We start from the raw sequence: 21,096 nt of genomic DNA on the forward strand, positions 1-21,096 counted from the left end.
CCCGCGAGGGGCGGCGGTACGTGTCCTCCGACCTTTTCATGCCCTACTATCCACTAGGGCGTGGAGTGAGAATAGAATAGTGTGGCGAGCGCAGCGAGCCACCGAGCCCGAAGCGTGGCGAGCGCAGCGAGCCCCGCGAGGGGACGCGGACACCTGTGAAGCCCGCAAGGACACGCGGATACCTGTGAAGGTGTCCGCGTCCCCTCGCGGGGCTCGCTGCGCTCGCCACGCTTCAGGCTCGGTGGCTCGCTGCGCTCGCCACACTATTCTATTCTCACTCCACGCCCTAGTGGATAGTAGGGCATGAAAAGGTCGGAGGACGCGTACCGCCGCCCCTCGCGGGCTCGCTGCGCTCGCCACGCTTCGGGTTGGCGTCAATAGCGGGGTGGCGTTAACGGTGGTGGGGGGCCATGAAACATTTATTTTAAAAACATATTGGCCAATTTCACATTGTAATTTTATTTTAACATTGCTGTCTATGGAAATCGGGTCCATCGCGTCTTTTAACATTACTGTCTATGGGAAATCGTGGGCATCGCGTCGCGGCCCCTTATAACGGCCACGACCGACGCGATGCCCCCGATATCGTGTCTTTTAACATTACTGTCTATGGGAAATCGGGGGCATCGCGTCGCGGCCCCTTATAACGGCCACGACCGACGCGATGCCCCCGATTTGGAGCTAAATCGTGGGCATCGCGTCGGTCGGGTGTCCTTAAGTTAACCAAACTTAAGGACAAAATCGGCAGCCCGGATAACTCACAAGTACCGAAATATCTCACAAGAAGCATTTAGGCATAGACACGCCCATAGGTTTATTTATTTATTAACAGTTTCTTATATAGCGCACACATATTTCACAGCGCTTTACAGAGAATACTTGAACATTCACATCAGTCCCTGCCCCAGTGGAGCTTACAATCTAATCCCTACCACACACACACACATTCCAGGGTTAATTTTGTTGGAAGCCAATTAACCTACCAGTATATTTTTGGATTGTGGGAGGAAACTGGAGTACCAGGAGGAAACCCACGCAAGTATGGGGAGAATATACAAACTCCACACAGTTAGAGCCATGGTGGGAATCGAACCCATTACCTCAGTGCTGTGAGGCAGTAATGCTAACCATTACACCATCCATACTGCTCCATGTGGAGTTAGACACGCCCTTTGGGCACTGTGTGACACGCCCCTTACAAAGGCGCTTGGCGCATCCTACTGTAATTTTCCTGACTGTAGTTTTCAATTGGAGGGAAGTATGTTGTAACCACAAAGAAAAGTGATCTACATCAGATTCATAGACTAGTTAATAGTACCCCTTTTATACCAAAAACGCCAGGTCGCATCCGGGTTTTTGATCCCTGCTTCAAGCCGGGTGTGACCCTGCGTTTGCACCCTTTTACACCACTGTCGCATCCCCCCTGCCGCTTGGAGATTATGTCATCTCCGATCGCCGCCGCCAGGACCCGGAATGCTGCGCTGGGGGCAAGCCCAGCACTAAGGTAATCTGCTGGGCTGCCCCCAGCCCCCGTCCACCCCTTGTCCGGGAGGTGAATGGATGCCGCTCACAGGCATCCATTCACCTCCTCTGCTACTGCTGTCTGCAGGGTATAGGTGCAGGCTGCCTGTGCCCCCCCCCCCCGTCCAACCTGCGGACACTGCACCGCGCCCCCCCCCGGGGTGGCCCTTTCGGACCGCACCCGACTCGGCTGAAATGATGCGGAGGGGTTACAATGCCTTTTGTTATATTTATTGTGGCACAAACACTCTGGGAAACTGTATATAGGAAAGTAGTGTATGGCGGCGGATGCTGGGAGTAGTTGTATAAGAACTGATAGTGTTAGCAATATGGTCGTATCGTTCATTAGACCCCACCTACTGTATGTGACTGCCAAAACTGGCTTACGCTCTAAAGCAGGCATGTACAACCTGCGGCCTTCTAGCTCCTGTGAAACTACACATCCCAGCATGTCGCTGAAACAGACACGGCCATTTTCATTGGCAATTGGAATCATTATATAAGGCTTGCTAATGTAATTTAGCAGAGAATTTCACCAACCAATTTTTTTTTTATTTTTTTTTTTGACAGCTGTATCCACCCAGAAAGCTACGAGCTCTCCTTAAACAGAACATTATTCCTGGTTAAAGTACCAACATCGGAGTGTACAAATTGGTTGTTTTTATTCTTGTGCCCTGCCAATTGCAGGGAGAAGGTAATAAACAATGGTAGCCTGGGTGATGCTCACACAAAAAGAACGATTTTGCTTAAACCATCCTGATTCTTAAAATGTCTGTAATTTTTTTAAATAGTCCAGACACCCAGTCGTTTGGCTATGTGCTTTGTACCAAACAGTACTCTCACACAGGTACCAGCTCTGTATGTGTACCCAGTACAGATACAAGCCTTGTACTTTGGTGTACCCAACTTGGCCTCCGAGTGAGGCAGAGACCTGTGTCACATGTAACCTCAGCATAGCATGTGACACAACACAGTAACAGCACAGCAAGAGCTGTAGGCTTTCCTCTGTATGTGTACACTGTAGCCTGTCCTCAGAGTAAGGCAGTGACCTACTGTATGTGTCACTTGTAATCTCAGCATAACATGTGGTACAACACTAACAGCAGAGCAAGAGCTGTGGACACTAACAGCACAGCAAGAGCTGTGGCTGCTGCTGCCCTTGGTATGTGTACACTGTATCTGTACACTGTAGCCTGGCCTCAGAGGAAGGCAGTGGCCTCTGTGTCACCTGTAATGGCAGCCGAGCATGTGTACTGACAGCCCAGCAAGAGATGTGGCTGCTGCTGCTGCCCTCAGTATGTGTACACTGTATCTGTACACTGTAGCCTGGCCTCAGAGTAAGGCAGTGACCTCTGTGTCACCTGTAATGGCAGCATAGCATGTGTACTGACAGCACTGCAAGAGTCTGTGCACTGTATCTTACAATGTAACAAAACTGCAAGAGCTGAAGCTGCCCTTGTCCTCTGTATGACCCTGCTGTCTGCAAACTCTTCCCCCAAATCTGCATGTCCACTCTGACTCTGTAATAATGCTAGGGACACCATCTCTTTCTGTAAGAAATGAGGGGTACAAGGCAAAGAGACACTTGTAAGGCTTGCAAGCAGAGGCTACATAAAAATCTCCCCTTGTGGCCTCTGAGGACAAAGGGGACATCACCTCAGTGATCTGAGGAGGCCAGACAGGGCTATCCCTATGGGATGATAACCCAGGGTTAGATGCTGTCTATCACAGTGTTCTCAGATAACAGTGTAAACTGAGTTGTACCTTTCATGCAGGTTACTCTCTGCAGAGCTCTGGAGATAGAGAGATAGAGAGATAGAGAGATAGAGATAGAGATAGAGAGAGAGAGAGAGAGAGAGAGAGAGAGAGAGAGAGAGAGAGAGAGAGAGAGAGAGAGAGAATAGGTAACCAGAGATAGAATCACTGGACAGGAGAGACAGTATAAGGAGATGAGCTGCCACAGGCCATAAACAACACCATGGTATATAACACAGGGGTGCTATGACCTAATTTACATACAGCCCAATACTGTCCTACCATGCTCTAAACCCCACTGTCTGATATCCCAGAACTTGGGGGAGCAGCTGCAGCCATAGATGCAGTTACTGGGAGACTAGGACATGCTGGAGCACAGGACTCCCTAGCAGCAGCAGTCAGGAGCCTCCAGCAGCATGCATGGGGGCCAAGCATATTAAAATGGCCGCCCAAGCTGCGTTTTAGCTGGGGAAGCACCTGGTCACTGGGAGCAAACCCCGCTGTACGCTCCCCACCCGGTTAGCTCCGAGTAGGGATCGTGACGCAAGCTGCATCACTCTGGGACAGAGGTCTCAGGAGCCGGGGACCCTGGCGCAAACCGCAAGCAGTGGCGATGGGGTCCCCCCCGCAGCTTCTATGGCGCGCTTTTCAGGAAAAAGACGCGCTGTTTACACCGCCCATTGCCCGGACTCCCCTGCTAGCGGGGAGCCGGGATATACATACCCTGCCTGCTGGCCGGCGGCGGTGAGGCTGTGCGGACTGAGGCGCGGCCGCATGCAGCGGCGTCCAGTCACTCTTGGACGGCGGTCCCAGGAGCCGGGGACCCCCGCGCAGACCGCGAGCAGTGGCGCTGGGGTCCCCCCGGCAGCTCCCGCGACGCAGACAGGCAGTCGGCAGAAGCTGCCTGTCTGTCCTCAATGTTAAAAGGTGTAAAAACAAACATAAATGAAATAAAAATTTCTATTTGCCCTAAGAGGACAAAACTGTTGCACCCAGCTCCCCGGGCACATTCTAAGACTGCCTGGGATGGGGAAGTAGAGGGGAGGAGTCAGCCACACTTGTAAATTTCTTAAAGTGCCCATGCTCCTAGTGGTCGCCCTCTATTCCCCACTGTAACTCCAGTGCCACCTAGTGGATGAAGGAGAAAACTCTTCACTACTGTATAACCGCAGCTCACCGTTACCAATTCTAAACAGTCTCTTGTTACAGTACATCTTCAGTTGTGACACCTGTCAGTATCACACTGACCCCAGGGGTTAATAAACTGCTTTCTGTTCTACCCTGATACTAGTAAATCCCCTAAACTCCAATACTGCTCTAAAACAAACAGTCATATTTATTGTGGGTTTTATTACTGTTTTAATTCAGCTCATCCTGGAAAAGGATTTGTGGCATTGAGAAAACCTCTGCGAGTATTTATAACAGTGTCTTGAGAATAAAACATTAATCTGGTCATGTAATTATAATTATGGTCAAAATAATAGGCAAAATCAGTGCTGGTGGCTGCTAATCGTAAAATATGTGATAACAGAAGTGAATCACTTGCCTCACCACATAATTACTTTTAAGTACGATATAAACAATCAACTAAATATATATTTTTTTGGCATTTTTCAATAAAGAAACTTTTAGCCTAGTGCTGCTGTGAAAAAAATTCTAATACTCTCTCTAGGTCTGTGGGTCCCAACCTCGGTCCTCAGGACCCCCCAACAGTCTGCGTTTTCCAGGTCACCCGGCAGGTGCACTCATTATTCACTGACACATTTTAAAAGATCACAGGTGGAGCAAAGTATTTCACCTGTGATCCTGCATGGAGGCCTGGAAAATGTACAATGTTGGGGAGTCCTGATGACCGAGGTTGAGAACCACTGCTCTTGGGTGTTGGGATTTAAAAAAAGTTTGGGAACCACTGTCCTACGCCATACTAGAAAGATGTACCGAAAAAGTTACTTGCAGCCAATCAAGCAGGTCTGAATCACCCTCTACATTTAGTTTTCTGTACTGTTGCTGGAAGTCTGCATACTTTTATTCAGGCAATGTATGGTTCTATCTATATGGTGCTTTGAAATAAAAATCATTCTTTAAAAAAAAAAAAACCTTTCAAAAATTCTATAGACTTAATGTTCTATAGAAATATCTCACAAGAAGCATTTAGGCATAGACACGCCCATAGGTTTATTTATTTATTAACAGTTTCTTATATACAGTAGCACACACATATTTCACAGCGCTTTACAGAGAATACTTGAACATTCACATCAGTCCCTGCCCCAGTGGAGCTTACAATCTAATCCCTACCACACACACACACATTCCAGGGTTAATTTTGTTGGAAGCCAATTAACCTACCAGTATATTTTTGGATTGTGGGAGGAAACTGGAGTACCAGGAGGAAACCCACGCAAGCATGGGGAGAATATACAAACTCCACACAGTTAGAGCCATGGTGGGAATCGAACCCATTACCTCAGTGCTGTGAGGCAGTAATGCTAACCATTACACCATCCGTACTGCTCCATGTGGAGTTAGACACGCCCTTTGGGCACTGTGTGACACGCCCCTTACAAAGGCGCTTGGCGCATCCTACTGTAATTTTCCTGACTGTAGTTTTCAATTGGAGGGAAGTATGTTGTAACCACAAAGAAAAGTGATCTACATCAGATTCATAGACTTGTTAATAGTACCCCTTTTATACCAAAAACGCCAGGTCGCATCCGGGTTTTTGATCCCTGCTTCAAGCCGGGTGTGACCCTGCGTTTGCACCCTTTTACACCACTGTCGCATCCCCCCTGCCGCTTGGAGATTATGTCATCTCCGATCGCCGCCGCCAGGACCCGGAATGCTGCGCTGGGGGCAAGCCCAGCACTAAGGTAATCTGCTGGGCTGCCCCCAGCCCCCGTCCACCCCTTGTCCGGGAGGTGAATGGATGCCGCTCACAGGCATCCATTCACCTCCTCTGCTACTGCTGTCTGCAGGGTATAGCAGACAGCAGTGCAGGCTGCCTGTGACCCCCCCCCCCCCCCCCAACCTGCGGACACTGCACCGCGCCCCCCCCCCGGGGTGGCCCTTTGGGACCGCACCCGACTCGGCTGAAATGATGCGGAGGGGTTACAATGCCTTTTGTTATATTTATTGTGGCACAAACACTCTGGGAAACTGTATATAGGAAAGTAGTGTATGGCGGCGGATGCTGGGAGTAGTAGTATAAGAACTGATAGTGTTAGCAATATGGTCGTATCGTTCATTAGACCCCACCTACTGTATGTGACTGCCAAAACTGGCTTACGCTCTAGAGCAGGCATGTACAACCTGCGGCCTTCTAGCTCCTGTGAAACTACACATCCCAGCATGCCTTGCCATAGTTTTAGCACTCGCTAATAGCAAAAATATTGCAAGGCATGATGGGACTTGTAGTTTCGCAACAGCCGGAGGGCCGCAGGTTGGACATGACTGCCCTAGAACAGTGGTTCCCAACCCTGGTCCTCAAGTACCCCCAACAGTGCACATTTTCCAGGTCTCCACACAGAATCACAAGTGATATAATTAGCTCCACCTGTGGATCTTTTAAAATGTGTCTGAATAATGAGTGCACCTGCTGGGTGACCTGGAAAACGTGCACTGTTGGGGGTACTTGAGGACCACGGTTGGGAACCACTGCCCTAGAATGTCATGTGCATGATCTAGGGATCCATCGTCTTGGACAGAGATAAAAGAAGAAGATTAAGAAGCATTTAGAGCAGTTTCTGTTGTTTTACAGCTGCGCTAGCATAATGCCGGGAGATGATTGCTTGGTTCTTTGTCAATATCCTCTCTGGGAGAAGCAACCGCAGGCCGCTTTCAGGGGGTGTGGTGGAACAGACTCAACATTAGACCCCGCCCCCAGCCAACTTATACTGTAATTTGGCTTCTAATTGTGGTTTTACCTAACATTTACTGACTACCGGTACTCTGACAAGGGAGCGAGCGCAAAGAAGCCCCGTGCAGGTTCGGTGGCTCATCGGGCATTTAGCAGTCGGGATTCCAATGTCGGTATAGTGACTGTCGGGGGGCATCCGGTTCTTGTTATCATCTTTGTGCTTAATTCAATCTTATCCTCATGTATGTAACCCGAGAATGGGAGGTTTATCAGCTGCATCATTATTTCTCTTTCCTCCACTAGGTGACACTGGAGAGTTACAGTGGGGAATAGAAGGGCGACCACAGGGAGCTTGGGCACTTTAGAATAAATTAACAGTGACTAACTCCTCCCCTTCTACTTCCTCTCCTAGGCAGTCTTAGCATGTGCCCTGCGGGAGCTGGGCGCATTGTTAGCTCACTCTTGGGCTTTTCTAATTTTTTCTTTATTTTTCCGGATTTTTAAGATCTACACAGGCAGATAGTCCCTGTCCCTATCTGCCTGCGACGAGGGCGCTGCTTGCAGCTTGCCTCCAGAACCTGGCTGACAGAACCACCGTTCCGGGGTCCCCGTCGCCGCTGCATGCAGCGCGCCTCGCGGACCGCAAGCCTCGGCGCGTACAGCAGCTACAGGGGTAAGTATGCCCCCGGGTCCCTGTTAGCAGGGAACCAGGTGGGATTGCTCTAAAAGCGCGTCTCAGTACTTTGAGAGTACAGCGCGGCTCAGTTCTGTGAGAGTACAGCGCGGTCAGACAGGCAGGTAGTACCCTGCCCTACCTGCCTGCAAGGGGACCACAGTAACAGAGAATCCGGTCGCCGCTGCATGCAGCGTGCCTCGCGGACTTCCTTCAGCCACAAGCATGGCAGGGATACGTATACCCTGGCTCCCCACTAGCGGGGTAGCCAGGTAGATGCATTGGCGGTTTATCCAGCTGCAACTATAGCATAATAATAGAGTACAGTATTTTATTTTCTTTGTATACTCTATTATTATGCTATAGTTGCAGCTGGATACCAGCATTAAGATCTCCAAGGGATCCATTTGCACACTTTTGTACAGTTTGTCAGTAAGACCGCTATCCGGAGTGAAAACTTACATTCACTATCCATTTACCTAAGGGTATGTACATTCTCAGTATTGAAAAAGTAACTACTTAATTGTGTATATACTAAATTAGTAATATGGCCTTTCTCCACCACCTAGAAAGTTACCCCTGAGGAAGTCATTTTTTTTGACGAAACGCCTTGGGAGTTTTTTCCTGATTATATCGATTCGACCAACTGACTGCATACAAGCAAAAATGTTTTTACTTTGTTTTTAAATTAATTGTATTAAATACTGTTGTACAGTGACCAATCGATATATTTTCTTGATCCTTCTGGTGGTGGATCTCCATAAAATAGTGGCGCGTCTTCTATCTTTTTTCTTCTATTCCCCACTTCCCCTGCTAACAGGGGGGACTGACAGAGTGCTGCCCAATCTACTTTATCTAGCGCATTGAAAGGGTACCCCACTCTTTGTTCTATATATATATATATATATATATATATATATATATATATCCGGAAGGGCCGTCACTCTGGACTGAAGTGAGCTGAGATGTGTAGCTTGCCCCGGTGCCAGCTTTCAGAGGGCAGCCACAATGAACTGCCCACAGAATACTATGACGAAATGAATGGGCACTCGAGGACTCACAAATGCTGGTGAAATCAAAAGGCCGTGTTTATTCGGGGGCCGGACCCCCGTCGTCAGGACAAAATGCAGACAGGGTGAAGTACAGAATAAAGTGCAAGTGCATGGGTATTTATAAGACATGTTAACAAATAGGCGCTAACTTACCCCCTCCCTGTAGCCGTCCCCCACGAGCATCCACAGGCCGGTTTCCGGAGTACTGCGCACAGCAGTGACGTCACCACGTTCGGCGGCGGCCAGCTGACCGCGCGTCATCACGGTCGTCATCCCGCGGTGACGTGGGTGGGCTGGGAAAGAGATTGCAGCTCACATTAGCATGAATACAAGTATCGTGCTACAGAAGTCATAAAGCAACAAAGGCATCCATACATACACAAAACTTCAGAGGATGCAAGTGAATAAAAAATGCAAAAAAACAAGTGGACATGACCATATTATGACTACATAGTGACATCTAGTGGCTAAAAATGAGAAGACATATATAATAAAAAACGAACATTTAAAAAGGGTATACGTATAAAAAGATAACTGCGTGCGGCCCCGAATTGGAGCCGTACTGGGCAAAAGTCAAAGTGCATATGCTGGGTGAGGTGCAAACCCTATGGCGTGAGTGGTTTAAATGCAGGGAGAAATACTGAGTCCCTGCTGGGTATCTATAATAAGCAAAAACAGCCCTGTGTGGGGTGATGCAGCCAGCATCACTGTATGCGCATAGCACCAGAAGCCAGAAATTGCAACAACAGAATGCCAGCATCTTGTATATTATATGTTATCCTGGTGTGTCACCTGGACACCGATAAGGCTGGGGGACTGGTGTCACACAGTGGGATGACAAGTACCTTTAACAAGGGGGAGAGAAAAGGAAGAAGGAAGACATGATTGTGTGTTAGTGGACCAAAATGGTTACAAAAAATTATGTAGGCCAAGTGTGTCATTAAGGCCTTTAGGGTGTAGTGTGTCCATTTTGTAAATCCACTTGGACTCAAGCTGCAGAAGCTGTTTGGAACGGTTGCCACCCCGTATGTGTGCCGGCACGTGGTCTATGATCTTATATTTGATCATTGCCATGTTATGTTTGGCCTTGGCGAAATGCCTGGTCACTGGTTGCTCCCCTGAGCCAGAATGAAGGGCTGCCCGTATGGCACAATCGGTCTTGCCGATGTAATGTATTCCACATGGACAATAAATGATGTAGATAACAAATTTAGTCGTGCACGTGAGGGGCCATCTGATTTAAAAAAAATTTACCCGTATAGAGATGTGCAACTTCGGTGCAAGCTGTCACGAAGCTGCATGTTGTGCAGCCTAGGCACCGGTAACAGCCCATTCTGGTGGGTCTGATTTGTCTAGAAGGGGTGTAAAAATTTGTAATCTCGGTCTTGACCAATAGGTCCTTCAAGTTTGGGCCACGCTTGTAGCTCGGCATCAGCTTGGTGTCTTTGAACACCGGTAGCTCGGGATCCGAACGCACAATTTCCCACCAGTTTTTTACTCTGCTGGTGGTTTCTCGGCTGGCAGAGCTAAAGTCATTAACCCATGGAATACATGGCTTTATGACTGTAGGTGTTGCACCTGTGATAAGAGTGATGCGCTCACACGCCAGAGCCCTGGCCTTGGCTTTAAGTAGGCCCTGTCTGGGGTAGCCTCTGTCCTCGAACTTCTGCTGCATGATGTCCAGTTGGTGATGGGTTTCAGAGTCGGTATCAGTGATCCTGCATACTCTCAAAAACTGAGTATGGGAGACTCTCCACCGTGTTGCGTGGGTGCGAGCTGTTGTGTCTAAGTATAGTATTGCGATCTGTCGGTTTGACATACAAAGAAGTGTGTGTAAATCCCAAAAATACAAATGTGTAAAAAATAGGCGTATTTCTGCCTACGAATCCATTTTGGTACATTTCCCCCGATGTATACATAGTATATATATATACACGCTATACTGCTGTTCTGTTCTCAAAGACAACATGAAGCATATATATCACTTGTGGAGCCGATATTTATGGTACAACACGCCCCTGTAATTCTCACATTCATAGAGATCCCACAGCACATCTCCCCCATGTGTTAGAGCCTGACATCTCCGATTTACAAACATGATCATTAGCGATCAGTTTGACCGTGTTATTATTGTATACAGAGATCCATATGTAACACACCCGTCCGGATCCCTGTGTTAACACCATACAATTGTCACGCTAGATGCGGTGACATCTTCTTCACATCACTTCTTAAACATTGCTCGGGCAGTAGTCCCGTTGCATCTGAAATTTACACTTCAAACGTGCACCATTTTTTAACATTGTTTTACTGTTTTAATGTAGGTTATTTATGTGCCATTTATGTGTTGTTATAGGCAGAAGCCAAACCCGGATCCTGGAGCGGAGGTTGTCATACAGAAGTGGGCGATACGGTGGGGTCACCATAGCAACCCATCTACAACAGAGGGGAGCGTGATGATGCAGTGAGGCTCCGCCCACTGACATCCGCCCGCACCGGAAGCCGCACTGGACGCAACCGGGACGCTCCACGTACGGGAATGGTGAGTATGCACATGCTGTATGTATTTAAATGTTTGCTGTGTCACCCGCACGCGTTGTACACCTTGACAGTCCCCGAAACGTCGGTCACCTCCAATAAACACATTGTTAAGCCCACGGAGTGCCGCTGCCTGCTTGGATAATTCCTTAGATAGATAGATACCAGAAAGAACCCCCACTGGGGGAATAAACAGCACTCACCAGTCTGTAGTTCAATGGAGGTACAACCAGGAGGTAATCCAAAGTTTATTTTCTGCAAGAGAGATCTTCTGACGTTTCGGTCCCCGCTGGTACCTTTATCAAGGCAGCCACTGTGTCAAATAGTCGCAACTTAAATCTGTGTGGGAAGGGGGATATATAGCCTTTGAGTATAAAGAAATATAAAAATATATGATACAGCCAGTACAGGATATGGCGGGTGAGCCAGTGACAGGGACTATAGAGAGGTAGGGCAGGGGGATCAGAGGCGGTCCTGCAGCGATGCATAACCCACAACAGAGAGAGCCGGCACCGGGAAGGGTGATCCCTGGAGAGGACAAGGGCCTGTGCAGTGCTGTGAGCTGCTGACCTGTAAGGAGCGGAGGCTGCGCAGCTGTGAGACCAGGAATGGCGCCAGGAGAGCCAGGCTCCTCCAAGTCCCCTACTGCTGCCACCTGCCAGAGGGAAGGGAACCGCGCTGCCCCCACTAGCTGCCAACCACAGGAGGAGCCCCAAACCCGGAGAGAACAGAATGATGTGTGCTGCCGAGGTGTCCTACATAGTGCCTGCCTGTGGAGGAGCCGAGAGGGTGAAGACTAAAACCTCAAGGAAGAAGGTGCTGAGGGGGTAAATTACCTGGGAGCACACCCAGCCGGAGGATTCTCCTGAAGTTGCTCCGAAGAAGATAGAGGATGCAGCAAGTGGAGACCAAGGTGCGCAGGCACCGCGGAGGACACCCGCTCTCGAGGAACCAGGACTGGAGGACATGCAAAGGACCCCTAGCTGGAGACCTGTAGAAGCCCCCTCAGTGGTGCGGAGCTGCCCCTAGAGATGCCTGCCCGAAAGTAAGTTAAGAACACGATGTAACATCAAGGACAGGAGCTGCTCAGAGGACAGGTGACAGCCCAGCGGAGGAGAGGATAGAGGAGGATCCCCAGCCTGATAGGAGCCGGGGGTGGAAGCAGAGGCCGACCCAGAACAGCACAACAGGCGGAGCAGAGGACGACCCAGCACCTCCTGCTGCAGGAGCCGAGGACACGGGACACAAGGCAGACGTCAGGCTCATGGCAGATGCTGTGCGGCTGTGGTACAGGTATATGTGCGCTGTTGTGTGTTTATGCTGGGCGTTATGGGTAATAGAGGAGGTTTCTTTTTTAGGATGTCGGTATGTGGTAGACTCGCTAGTTATAGGATGTGTAGTATGCTAGGGTTTGTGGTTATAGTGGATGTATTTGTGTATGCAGGGCACCATTTGCGGATGTACTAAAAGGATGATCACAAAAAGGGATGATCGGGATGATTGCCTGCAGTTCCTATTCGCACCACTAGATGTCACATTTTTTTTTACTTCAACTGAGAATTTGTATGTTGGACACTGGTTGTGTATCCTGGACAGTCGGTAGAATAGGTAATCAGCGCTCAGTATCATTCTGTGGAGTTTTCGTAGCTTCTTAAAAGAAGCTGTAAGCGCTGCACAGGGAGGCCAGGCAGCGTCTCCCCTGTGCACAGTGAGCTGACAGGACGCGCTTCTGTCAGCTCCTGCTGTGCTAGCAGTGTGAGGATTCACTAATGAGAATCCTCACACTGTGCCTACCTAGCTAGTGTAAAAGTTAATAAAATAATAAAAACCCTAACTAACTCTACTCCTTCGGCTGCTCCGGCAGCCCTTTAGAATAGCACCCACTCCAGTGGGCACCTAACACGAACTGAGGAGTCTGGGATGCAGTAGGGGAGGAGCCTACCCTCCAAAAGCTTTAGGATAGGTGCCTGGCTCCTGCGGACCCTCCTACATCCCAATGTGAAGCTGTGTCACCAGGACCATTGAAAGAGAAAAGTATGTGCTGCACATACTTTTTGTACTTGCTTTTCATCGCATTGTATGCACAACGCATGTACAAGGATGAATGCGATGCGTGCTATTTAAGCTCAAAATGCACGCCCGCATCGAGACGTGTATGGGCACCTTAAGTCAGAGAGAACCTGAGAATTCTGACTGGGAAGTGCAATTAACAGGTCAGATGTGGACTGCTGCTTTGAAGTTGGATATCTCCATTTCCCCAGGGCCGATTTTAAAAATTCTGGTATCCCTGGAAAAAGGGGATCCTCAGCTATCAGAGTATGGCCCTTATACACCTGGGGCCCCAGAGCAAGTGCCCATTAAGCCCATACGAAAAGACCGCCCTGGTCCCGGTTCGCTGACGTCATCCGGGGGCGATTATGCTGTGTACACACGGGGGCGATAGGGGCTGAAATAGCTGGGAATATGGTTGCTGAGCGACCATATTGCCAGTGATTGGAGTGTGCACCAGCGATAAATCGCCGGGTGCGCGCTCCCGTTTTCACAAAACGGGACACTGGGCAATATGATTGCTGATATGATTGCTAGCAATATATTGCCAGCGATCATATTGCCCCGTGTGTACGCACCTTTATTCCTAACAATTTTGCTGCACCCGTCATCTTGAAACGTGCACATGTCCCTTTGTTGATGAATTTACAAGACTGCCTAATTAGAGCAATAATTGATATTTGCGTGGAAAATAATAACAGTATTACAGACACACATGCTATGACCGATAACACACACGTAACAGACTTATTTTAATTTTTTTTCTAATGCACTTTATTTCACATTTATCACTTTTCACTTATGTTTTTAATATTTCGCTGTCCTTAATAAATGATTCAATAAACATCATGTTTTAGCCAATTCTCTGTTTCTTGGGTCACTTTATTAATGTACCTATAACATTAATCAGAACATTAATATATGCTAACCTAGACTGCCCCTTGTAGGAATACTTTATCTTTCTTTGCTTCCAAGTCTAATACATATTCCTGGGTGCGCCTCCCCCATTACCAATTGATACTTAATATAGTAATGCAGGGGTGAGATAGCTATACCAATTACAGGCCGTTCGGATTGATAGCCTCTATCTATTAACCTGTATCAGCGATATCAGATGGTCGACAGTCATCAGGTCGACATACTGCAAAGTCGACATGGGTCTAGGTCGACAGGTCATTAGGTCAACATGGTCTAGGTCGACTGGGTTTTTCACTGGATTTTTGGGGTTTTTTTTGAGCCGACATGTGCCGACAGGCGGAATTTCATGCCCTACCATCCACTAGGGCAGGCGTTCCCAACCACGGTCCTCAAGGCACACCAACAGTGCAGGTTTTAGTGATATCCAGGCTTCAGCACAGATGGATTAATCCAAATCACAGGTACTAATTAAGACACCTGTGCTCAAGCCTGGATATCATTAAAACCTGTACTGTTGGTGTGCCTTGAGGACCGTGGTTGGGAACGCCTGCACTAGGGTGTGGTGGGAGAATAACATAGAGTGCCAAGCACAGCCAGACATGCAAGGGGATGCGGTGCACTTAATCCTGTGTCCATGTTGACTGTGTCGGCATTCGGGTAAAAAAAAAAGTACAAAACCCTATGTTGAGCTAGACCATTTTGACCTAATGCTTTTTTGGACCAAATGACCTGTTGACCTTGACCCATGTCGACCTTGCAGTATGTTGACCTAATGACTGTCGACAATCTTTAGGTCGACCATATGATCCTTACCTGTTTCAGCAAGGGGTGTGAGGCCAATTTCTCTCTTTCTCTCCAGGGAATGGAGAAATATCTGTGTTTAGAGCCAGACTAGAATCACGTCTGCCCGCAGACAATAGATCGGGTATCATTTTTTTATTTTTTTTTATGTATGTTTGACAAAGGCCATACACTTCACTGGAGGCGAAGATCCGCAGACGAAGGCCAGAGCATACAGCTAATTGCTGCCGATCCTACTATTAAAAAATAAAAAGGAATGTATTGTATACACAGAACATCGAACATGCCTTCCAACTTTTACCAATAGATCAGTGGGACCTGCATGCAGCTGGCCCTGGAAAGGGGCGGGGCTATGTGCAACGGGGGCGGGACCGGGCATCGAGGCCCCGGGTTTTCCATCCTCTTTGCCAGCGTACCCAGCCCCGTCTCTCCTTGCTGCGCACGGCACCTATCCAGCAATCACCGGCTGCTCCACAAAGCAGAGCAGCCATGATCACCTCCCCTCAAGGGACATCAGGGCAGGCTCCAAATAGCGGGACCATACCACTGTAATCAGGACAGTTGGGAGGAATGCTATAAATACATTATCATGTAGCGCCTATTATTCCTGTTGTCCGACTCTACCTGTATGACTACATGTGAAGGAAAACACAGAGGCTGCTTCTTTTGCCCAACGTTTGGGAATTTATGATATTTTAGTTTTCGGAACTTGTCTCCTGTCCTACATAACAGTTTATAGACGCTGTGACCAGGGGTGAGGGTCATTAAGTCGACAGTAATTAGATCTTTTGGTCGGCAGTGAAAAGGTCTACATATGAAAAAGATCGACCTGGTTTAAATTGACGCTGAAAACGGTCAACACAATCCAAAAGGCTGCATGAAAAAGGTCAACACAGGAATAGGTCGACATGAGTTATTAAAGAAAATTGTGTATGTGGAAATCTGCTGACACGGGCACTGTATAAGTGTACAGCGACACGGACACACAGCTCCAATTTCTATTCACTTTTTTCTTAATACACTTTTTTAATTTTAACCTATTTTGCTGTTTTGTGCCAATGAATAAACTGTATATTTAGAACAATTGGTCTGTACACAGACTCTGTCCTGCCCCCACTTAAAGTTATTCCTCCTGGTTATATATGGTGGCTAATTATTAATATTATGTAGTTTGAGCAGAAAATATTGTGGTATCAGTGGATGAGTCAAAAACTCAGGCTGCTCCCGGATCCGAAGGCGCTACACCCCACGCCCCTGAAACAGCAGACACTGGAGGAGGATTCGAACCCGTGGTGGCTCAGCCTGAGTGGCTGTCCCAGACGCTGAACTAACGGTACACGCCACTGTACCAGCCACTCATACACGGACTGTTCGTGTATCTCGTAGCTACAATGCAGTGACGTCATTCACGCTGTGCCGCACCATCGCCACCTATTGGCAGCTGCTGGAACTACACCTGGCACATAATGCATCGTCATCACTGCTGCTCCCCCTACATGAGCACTCTGCCGGCTGTTCTGATGGAGGCAGTCACTGACTGGGACGCCATGCCCCTGCGTAGAAGAAGCGGCTGGTAAGTGCACATGTGCAGAACACTCCCTGAGCATTGAGCAACCTGTGGGTGAGGACTGGAGCTCAGTCTGTATGTTGGTCATGTATGTGACTCCCACAGGGCTGCTGCATGGTGCTCCTGGGGATATCTATGTGTATGGGCATACCAGTGTATCCTCAGCAGCGCTACTCTATGGCTCAGGTTGTAATATCTCAGCCCCAGTGCTGTCTGCATTATTATACACTGTAAATTATCTATCTGCTTTCCCAAAGTGTGACACAGGTGTATATAGACCAGATTATAATCTATGGGAAGCCTCTGTGTGTATACCATATGTTCTCTCTCTGCTGCAGTAGCTATGCGCGCTTTGCTATGTTCTATGATAATAAACACATGTGAGTGTAATGGTAAATATGTGCCCGGCCTGCCAATGTGGTGAGATACAGGTGAGCCAAACCGTACAGGCTAGCAAACTGCACATAGCCATTAGTGCAGATGTAGGATAACTGGGCATACTGTATATAGGCTGGGATCACTGCTGCGTTCAGGTGACACCAAGTACATGTCACCCGCCGGGATTGCTTGCTGGATGGTTATACAGGGATTATTGTCACATTAGTTATACTGTAGTCTAAAGTGTATACTGTATTATCTACCATCCTAATGGGGCATACACACAGGGGGCGGGATGTACTAAAGGGAAAATGTGATAAAACGGGGGTTTTACCGCATTTTCCTATGTACCATTACCCGTCCGCCCCATCTCCGCCTGGCAGGGTATCTCCACCTCTGGGTGGCGATACCCTATAGATGCCTATGGGCTTCTATCGCCGCCCGCCGTCCTTGCGACCCATCCTCCATCGATCTACTCCTCCCCCAGCAGGTGTCACAGCCGGGAGGACATCCGGCTGTAGGGAGGAGGAGGAGAGGCAGGGGGACACTGACAGCCGCCAGGATGTGACGGAGACCCCCGCACACCACATTACAGGTATCGCGGGGGTCTCCGTCACCGCAACCCGATGCTAGCCGCATATGTTAGTACATATGCGGTAGCATCGCGGCGGCTGGCGATTTACATTAATACATCCCGCCCAGGGGGATATGAGGCTTATTTCTAAGTGATCTGACTAGATCGCTTAGAAATGGAAAAAGGATCACTCCACGTGTATACCCTCTGGTGATGACGATTGCGCGGTCCCGCGCGTCGCTGTTGCTTGACTAGATTTACACTGCATCCAGTTATAAATCTAGTCATCGCCAATGTTCTCACACCAGAGAACACTGGCCGTGACAGATTGTTCAGCACACAATGCTGAGCCATCTGTGCTTAACTGCAAACTTAGCACAGAGGCTCACTTGCACTGTGTGTGCACAGCTTTAGGGATGGACGTCTTTGCAATTGATGACAATACTGCCCATTGATTGTGGCACACTATGCAATGGATGACCATCAATGTTTTTACCTATTGATGGTGATCCATTTTCTTTGACTGATTGGATTGTGGGCCAATCAAAACATGTAGGCGGTGCTTCATGAGTGTTGGGGCAGAGCTATGCTGGTGGTAAGGGTTGCTGGTCTTACTGTACTGCATATTAAAATAATAATAATAAAAAATATATATATAATTTATGTAAGGTGCTAAACAACATATAATGGTGATTCAATTGTTTTGTGCACCCGTAGCTCTTGCCTAATGTAGTGGGAGCTAATGAATTGTTCGCAGCACTTGCCCTGGTCTTGTTGGCTGCATTTTTGCGCCCTAAATAAACTAGATGCAGCTTATTGCCCTACTGTGCGCAAAGGGTGCGAGGAGAAATCCAGGTGACGTGCAGCCTGGGAGTCGGGTCACCAAACAATTGACTTTGATTTTAAAGCTCGTTTGTCACTGAGCGCCCTTTAGCTGTTTTGAAACTACACATCCCAGCATGCCTTGCCATAGTTTTAGTATTCCCTAATAGCAGAACTGTGGCAAGGCATGATGGGACTTGCAGTTTCACAACAGCTGGCGGGCCATAGTTTGGACATGATTGGTGTATTGGGTTCGTTAGCTGTTCACTAGCCTTTTGCACAAACCACTTTGGCACATATGGAGATGTAATCTCTTTATTAGTCTTTTTATTAGTCTTGCACTCTACTATTACATATAATGCATGCCTTGACACCGTTTCACCGTTCGTGACACCCAAAATGTCGTTAAAATATTTGTTCCAACCAGATTGTTGCTCGGAAAATGTCCAAACTTTTTTTATTTCTTTACATTTTTGAAATACACAAAAAAGGGATTTTTGTAAGAACTTACCGTTCGAATCCCTTTCTCTGATATGGTCCTGGTGACACAGCTCAACACTGGGATGTAGGAGGGTCCGAAGGAGCCAGGCACCTATCCTAAATCTTTTAGAGGGTAGGCTCCTCCCCTACTGCATCCCGGACTCTTCAGTTCAATCTTTCAAAGCCACTGGAATACATTAACTCAGTACAAACGCCTGCACATATTATATGCACATTTTTTAACAATAATTGTTACTTTAACCAATTAAACATGAACATCATGAACACTGGCATACTTACTGAGCGTAAGGGAGGGATCGCTGTGTCACCAGGACCATATCAGAGAAAGGGATTCGAACGGTAAGTTCTTACAAAAATCCCTTTTTCTCTTTCAATGGTCCTGGTGACACAGCTCAACACTGGGACGTTCCAGAGCCGGTCCTTTGTGTGGGTACGCTCAGGTCTGCAGCTCTCATCACTGCTCGCCCGAATGATGCGTCCTCCGACGCGAACTCATGGAACCTATAGAATTTGGCAAAGGTATGAACAGATGACCAAGTGGCAGCCCTGCAAACCTGCTCAGCTGTTGCCCCATGTCGAACCGCCCAAGAGGTGGCAACTGACCTGGTGGTATGCGCATTTATCCTTGCCGGAACAGGCCTTCCAACTTTAGTGTATGCAAAAGCTATCACAGAGCGCAACCACCTAGCAATGGTCTGCTTAGATGCCGGCCAACCAATCTTGTGTATGTCATACAACACTAACAAGGTGTCAGTCTTTCTGACACTCTTAACTCTGTCCACATAAATGCGTAATGCACGCACAACATCCAAATTCCTCAATTTGTCCCTTTTTCTAGAACCCTCTGGGGGTTGAAACACAGGTAGAACTGCCCTATCCTCATGAAATATCAAGAAAGGAGACTTGCATGACAATGCTCCTAACTCTGACACCCTCTTCGCTGATGCCACTGCCAACAAGAATACCAGCTTCCATGTGAGAAACTTAAGGTCCGCCGACCTTAATGGTTCAAAAGGTGCCTTCTGAGGCGAGAGAGAGAGAGGGTGAGGCGAGAGAGAGAGAGAGGGTGAGGCGAGAGAGAGAGAGAGAGGGGTGAGGCGAGAGAGAGAGGGTGAGGCGGAGAGAGAGAGAGGGTGAGGCGAGAGAGAGAGAGAGGGTGAGGCGAGAGAGAGAGAGGGGGTGAGGCGAGAGAGAGAGGGTGAGGCGAGAGAGAGAGAGGGGGTGAGGCGAGAGAGGAGAGGGGAGAGAGAGGGTGGAGAGAGGGTGGAGAGAGAGAGAGGGTGGAGAGAGAGAGGAGAGAGAGAGAGGGTGGAGAGAGAGAGAGGGAGAGAGAGAGAGGGTGGAGAGAGAGAGAGGGTGGAGAGAGAGAGAGGGTGGAGAGAGAGAGAGAGAAAAGGAGAGGGGGTGTGGAGAGGGGAAGTGAAGGAGAGGAGGGGGGAGTGGAGGAGCAGAGAAGGGGAGGGGTGCGGAGTATAGGAGGTGAGCAGGAGGGAAGCGAGAGGAGGAGGGGAAGCAGAAGAGGAAGGGGAGCTGAGGAGTGAGAGGAAAGAAGAAAGGAAAGTAGGGGAGGGGGTGAGGAGTATTGGAAGCAAAAGAAAGGAGGGGGAAACAGGAAAGGAGGAGGGGGAGCGGAGGAGGTGGTTGGGGAGCTGAGGAGGAGGGGAGAACAGAGAGCAGGAGCAGACAAGAAGAGGGGGAGAGGAGGAGGAGAGGAGGCATGGAGGAGGTGCAGAGAAGGGAGCGCAGTGCAAGCTGGTGCTGGGTACCTCCTGTGACAATCAGCAGCGATGGTAGCGATGATTTTGCTGCCCCTGCTCCTGGGCAGACTGGGTCTGCTGCACTTTCTCTTCTTCTGTGCTAGTCATCTCTTCCTGCTCCATCTCCCCGGCGCTGGGTCTTCTCTTCCTGTACCCCAGCACAGGTTCACTGGCAGTCAGAGAGAGAAAAGTGTGGGAAATTGGTGAGGAGAGCAAAAGAGGGGAAAGGGAGAGCTGGGGAGAGGAGGAGGGGAAGGAGGAGAGGAGGAGAGGGATCAGAGAAGAAGGAGCAAAGGAGTGGAGGAGGGGGATCCGAGAAGGAGCAAAGGAGTGG

General features: G+C 48.6%; 1 long non-coding RNA gene across 2 annotated transcripts in view; it reads right to left on the minus strand.

Annotated features, from left to right (window-relative positions):
- Positions 1–21,096, minus strand: part of LOC146055210 (uncharacterized) — a 31,984-nt gene that overhangs the window by 4,966 nt on the left and 5,922 nt on the right. The window contains exons 4-5 of one of the 2 annotated variants that reach the window (XR_014468522.1): positions 11,599–11,734; positions 9,011–9,150 (exon numbers count right to left, since the gene is read on the minus strand). This is a non-coding gene — a long non-coding RNA (uncharacterized LOC146055210). Of the gene's footprint in view, positions 1–9,010; positions 9,151–11,598; positions 11,735–20,815; positions 20,932–21,096 lie in introns of those variants that run through there. The other variant, XR_014468523.1, reaches the window with a different exon arrangement.

This window comes from Crinia signifera, unplaced genomic scaffold, assembly GCF_055691185.1.
Source record: "Crinia signifera unplaced genomic scaffold, ASM5569118v1 HAP2_SCAFFOLD_356, whole genome shotgun sequence".
NCBI classification, from domain to species: domain Eukaryota; kingdom Metazoa; phylum Chordata; class Amphibia; order Anura; family Myobatrachidae; genus Crinia; species Crinia signifera.